Source organism: Notolabrus celidotus, chromosome 22 (assembly GCF_009762535.1).
Source record: "Notolabrus celidotus isolate fNotCel1 chromosome 22, fNotCel1.pri, whole genome shotgun sequence".
Classification (NCBI taxonomy): domain Eukaryota; kingdom Metazoa; phylum Chordata; class Actinopteri; order Labriformes; family Labridae; genus Notolabrus; species Notolabrus celidotus.
In genome coordinates, this window is record NC_048293.1 from 6,447,774 (window position 1) to 6,453,973 (window position 6,200).

Here is a 6,200-nt window from a genome sequence, read left to right on the forward strand (position 1 = left end):
ACTACAGCGTTAGTCACCAGCTGCACACGTCACTTGTGTATTTACTTATCTCTCTCTCTGCACTGCTGTTCTCCATCTCCTCCATAGCTCACCTGCAATTATCCCAGCAGGATGCCAAAGAACACAGAGCCAGTATTCAAATACTGAGCCGTAGTCGCCCCATCATGTGGAGCTTTTTGACAGAAAAGAGAGTTAAGAAGAAGAAGAAAGAGGTGTTTGCTTTATGGGATTTCGGATAATGGACAGACAGGTGATTGCCGTCATATGTTTGTCCCTTTTTTTTCCCAGTGTATCTCAGATTTCAAGCTCATGGACATACTGTGCACTGCATTGTGATTGTTCATTATTGACAGAGCAACCTGTTGGGCGATGATGAGCAGAGATGTTGCAGAGGAGGAGGAGGCAGTAGCCTGAGCTCTGCTTGAGCGTTTGGGGCCCCGGAGACAAACGAAAGGGCTCTTACTCACTACTTACAGCCATACACAAGAGCAAGTGACTCACATGGCGGACGCATGACGCAAGCATCTCACACACATTTGCACACGGGTACACAAATACTTGTGTGTCCATGCACAAATACATTTGTTCTTGTGCATGTGTGTGCACGCACAAAACAAAACTGACTGTCTCTTATTCACAGGCTGTTGAAACCGATTTGCCTCAATGCCTTCATTGTCTCATGAGGGGATGAGGAATACAGAAAGAGATGTAGCACTGCACAGCGTGGAGATTTGCCTTACATAGAGAGTCAGCGGAGGAAATTAGCACACATGCAGATGTACGTAGCTGCTGTACAGGTTCATCTTTTGCATGCTTGCTGGGCTAATGCTGAACAGTTGCATGACCCTACAGGGAGCTGTTAGAGGAGAGACTGATCCTGTGAATGGGCAAGATAAATGCAGGGGCTTAGGAATGCTGCTAATTAAGATGACATTTGTTGTATTATTTTGCATACAGTTTAAAATCCTTCTCTTCACCTTAAAAGCCCTTGTACACGATTGAGAAACAGTCATGCACCATCACATGTTCTTCACCTTACTCTAGAACATTGCAGTCACAGAATGCAGGCCTGCTTGTTGCATCCATAGTTTCCAAGAGTAGTATGGGAGGCAGAGCCTCCGAATATCAGGTCTATCTCCTTTAGAATCATAAACCAGTTGTGGGTAAGAGGCAGACACCCTCTTTTCTTTTAGGAGTACACTTAAACTTTTCTCTTTGATAGAGCCTATAGCTGGACTGGCCCAGGCTTGCCTCGGAACAGCCCCTTCTTTTGCTGCTTTAGGCTTGGACTGCCAGAGACTTGAGACATAAAGCTCCTGCTTCCTCTTTCTCTCTCTTTGTATTCATTTATGTCCTGTAAATGCAAGCTACCAATTTTAACTTCCTCAGAGTTTTGCACTCTCTTGTCTGTCAAATGTGACCATTTGAAGAAAAATATTTAAAACAGAAGCTTGATTATTAGTCGTTACATAACCGAGCTTGAACTATGCAGCATACTGAAATGTGCATGTCAGGTCTAAATAGTCTATAGGAGCTTAGAAGTACTATAAGTGACATACAGTATGTTGTAACACCGAGCTCCTTTTTCAAGTCAGTTCACGGGGTGAAGGAAGCCTTTAGGGGCTGAAGCCACCTTTTCTATCACTGAGTGTTACAATAAGGCTTATCCTGTTGGATATGGCTTATTCTGCTTTATTCAGACAGGAGGTAGAATCCAGCCTCTATAGGATCTGAAGAGCTGGGGGGGGGGGGGGGGGGGCTTTAACGTCAGTGGGCCTATAGCTAGATTTGTGTAGGTGTGACCTTGGGAAGTGATGACCTCATCAACATCCATGCCTGCAAAGCTAATCTGTTACATTCTGAAGGATGCTCCTGCTATGGAGCCACCCATGAAGGTGACATTGGTGAATGGTGCTGGTGGCGTGGAAACACACTTCAACGAGGCACACGCAAACACATTCAAATGAGGATTACATTCACACAGACGCAGAGGAGTACTATACATGCATGCAGATACTGCACCCTTATCTGTCATGTGTGACATGTTCTCAAAGATTCACAGTATACTGTCATGATTAGAGTTGGAACTACATGAAAGATGTTGTTAAACCCCTCAGTTCACAATCAGCTGATCACAGATGTCTGCAGCAGGTGTTGCAACACATAGGTGGTCAAAAGGTCAGGTTGTTGGTTGTTGTCTCTTATCTGACCCTAAATAAAGCCAGTTTCTCTGATCTACAGCTGACACAAAACTCATGAGTCGCATTTGATTTCTCACACGACACAACTTTTTTGTCATTCACGTCATTTCTCTTATATCCTCTGCACTGGATTAAATCTGCATCACCAAACAAGTATGGCACTGATCGATGCAAATGATACAGGTAGAATCCACACCTTCCTCTCCGTCAACAGATGCCCTTGAGCAAGGCACATCCAGTCGATGCAATGCAGCAATAGAAGACAGATTGGTGAAGCTGTGGTGAATAAGAAAAATTGAGGGGAAGCAGAGCATCTGTATGCAGTACAGTCAATGAGCCCTTGCAGTGGTTTTCAGAACAGCTGCACACACTAATTGAAAGTACAATGCACAATGTGTATTTCTTTTCCTGTTTTTGTCACACCAAACCATTTGTACTGATTTATTTAGAAAGCTGTTTGCATCAGTAGATCATTTGATATATTTGTTACTTTAAAGTTCAGAATGAGTATAACGTCTTTCTAGCCCCAAGCATCCACACAGGTGTACGCGCACGCGCATGTATACAGTGCATGCGCGATACTCACTTCCCTGGAGTAGAGCATCATTTTGTGACGTGCTTGGCCTGATGAAGCTCCAAGTGTCAGATGCATACATAACATCTACAGGAGGTGAATAGTGAGTGGCGTCAGTAACATTCATAATTCTCATTTTATATTGCACTTACAGATTCAGAAAAAGTGACAGACAAAATCTCTCAAAGTACTTAAAGTACTAGTTTTAAGAACAAGTATGTTTCTTAATGTGCCTACAGTGTATCTCTTGCTGTTTTGTGAGTTCATTGACCTTCTACCTCGAAAGATTAACTTGCCTCGTTTTGACATCCCTCTATCACACCTGACTACACTTACATATAGTTTTATTTAGGAATATGTTCATACTTTCTCCAAAGTGTTCAAGCTATGTAGAGGAACGCTGATATGTTTCGTTGGTGATCGGAGCCTGCCTGTTGTGGGCATGTAGTGCGGCCGACTGGTCTGTGTGTTCACTTCAACTGTGTTTCTCTCAGACTCGGAGGAAAGCATGAGTGGACGGTTTCAAGCTCCCCTCTCGCTGAATTGATTCTACTATGGGTCCTCCAGAAACACGGCTCTGAAACACGGGGGAGGTGTAGTCAACACTTTACCTTTTATTAACCCTCTTTGAATCTTTAAACGAGTAAAATATAACAGATTCAAGCCTATAACACTGCAATGCGACGTGTGATGCCGCTAACGCCTGCAGCTTTGCTGGGAGCACCTACTTTCTTGAAAACACACGTTTCCAGCTCCCCCCTGTACCCAAAGATGGTATATTCCACAATTTATTCCAGGGAAAGACTGACAGTTTTTTGGGTCATGAAGCAGCTGTTCAAGTCAGTGGTTCGCCCTCCCTCCGCAAGAATAAGGAATTAGTACATTTCAAATTAGATAACGACAAGCGTTGGTGCAAGAAGAGAAAAAGTATGACATTGTGTCCGTGGCTCTAAATAAACCATTTGAAAATGAACAAAAAATATTGTGTTGGTTAAAAAAATACACATTTTAAACACATTGAATTTTAAACACATTTACATGAACATGTTATGTGTGTTGTTTATGTTTTGCAGTTGTTTTAGTGCAGCCGGGTGAATAAACAGAGCATATTCCTTTTTGAATTCTTGTGATATTAAAGGTTGAGAACTTAGAGCTCCCTCATACTCTCTCACACACACACACACACACACACACACACACACAAACATACACACATTTGCACATTTTCATATACACACTTAAGCAGTTGAACTGTAGAAAGTGGAATTGAACAATGGTGGAATTAATGTTGATCTTTTTCAATAAATCTAGTCAGCATTAGGTTATGTCCGAGCGATCAATCAGCCTCTAATATCTGATTGATTTAAATCAAAGTTTTCATTCTGACCCTGTCACAAAGACCAAATTCAAACATTTTACCAGACTTGGCTTCTCAATCTCGTTATTGTAAATTTCATGATCAATACATCTCAGGCTGCCAAAATACCTTTCAAATTTGTGTATGGATCAGCAGCTCCGTTTTTGTGCTTTTACCTCAATACAGTATGGAGGAAGAAACCTATTGTACATTCACTGGGAGTGACTGAATTTGTGCATAGTGCTGCACAAGCATGTACTGCTGATTGTTTTTGTGTGTATAAATGTGTGTGTGTGCGTGCGCGTGTGTGCATGCAACGTGGGTCAAGCCCCTTGGAAACAGCAGCAGAGGTCCTCTGCTTTTAAGTGGATTAAAACTCCAGCACAATCCCCAGGGCCAGCAGGCATTGGACAGACTGGGTGTAGTTTAGATGAGGACTTAAGACTGATTATCTCTCATGCTGCCTTTGTTTTTGCTGCTACTGTTGCGTATATGTGTAATACTGTACAGTGTATGGAAATGTGTGTGCTGCACGTATAAGCAGTAAGACAGGTGTTAGCCAATCGGTATGTAAACCAGTGTTGTCGTGATTTTAACCATCTGTGTTTCATCTTTTGCAGAGTTTCCATCCAGCTAGATTCTGAACATCAGCTGTTCGAAACTTTGTTGTGGTGCCGCAGTGGAATGATTCCTCAGCTCTGAATGTATACCTGCAGAGTGTTTATGTTTAGTCTGCCAACATGCAGCACGTCTTATCTGTGCTATAACATGTGAACTCTTGTTATGGTTTCCCCGGGACCCAGTGTGTCACTCGCATGCTTCTTGCAGTGTGTCAGCACCAATTAACCAGGTCAATGTTTCTGTGCTCCAGTTGTTGCAATTGGGATTCTGATCCTGATTACACTTCTGACTTTAATGTCTCATAATACATACAGCTTTTGGTGTCTACATTTATAGTGAGCAGTGTGTTGAAGTCTACAGCTTTCTTGCTAAAACAGAGTTTTAGATGGAATTTCCAAAATTCAAAGCAAAGCCTTGGAATTTATTTAATAATATCAAATATATTGTTTAGCATACCATTACATGAACTCTACCTATAATTAAGCCCCTTTTCCTAAATGTGACATTGCATGATTCCAATACATTTTCTTGAATGTTTTTCTTAAACAATATTTTGTTGTGACCTCAGCTGTTGTTTTTCGTTTTTGTGACCCCTCGTGATCTTTATAACCTCTATAATCTTCTTTGGATTTATAAGGCTTGGAGGCAATGAAACAAATTAAATGATCCAGCTTTTTTTCACTTCCACACATGTTGCTACAGAGAAATTCTTTTTTTTTATTACCATAAGTGAGCATTACCAGGTTTGCAGAAGTAATGATGACAGAGCTTACGTGAATGTATACTCTGTAGTGGTAGTCTATGCATTGTGTGGATTAGAGGCCTGTAATCACATCTTCTCTTTCTCTGTCTCCATCTCTCTTTCTCTGTTATCGCCAGCTTTATAAACACAGTGATGTAGAGGTGCTTTAAAATGTCTAAGAAAGTAATGGCAGTCAATTATGGGTGATAGAAGGAATTAAGCACTGATTCAGTGGCGATTGCTGGAAAATGAAAAAATAGTAAGTTATCATTAAATTTTGGTCCAAACGATACGTATTTCTATCACGATTAATTGCTGAATTTCCATAGTTAACTGTGATTATTTGCATTAAAATCACACATTTAAAATTCCATGCATTTTTAAACAGGTTTTGAGTCCATATTGACAATGCATAGCAATTCTTATCAGTGTCCCTTTTTGGGAATCCAATGCAATGATCGAGTTTTGTGCTTTGGTGAATACAGCTTTTGTTTGCTCCTGTGTTAGCTGCCCATCTGATCACATGTTGGTGTTAGCTTGTCTCCGTCATTCAGACTCTTTTGTTTTTCAATCATAGATGCACAAGATTTCTGATAAGGTGATCCAACAGACAGTTGATTTAATGTGTACATAACTACAACCAGAGTGCAACCTGTATTTTATAATGCTTTTAACTTTACAGGACATAGACCCTAAATAATGCCA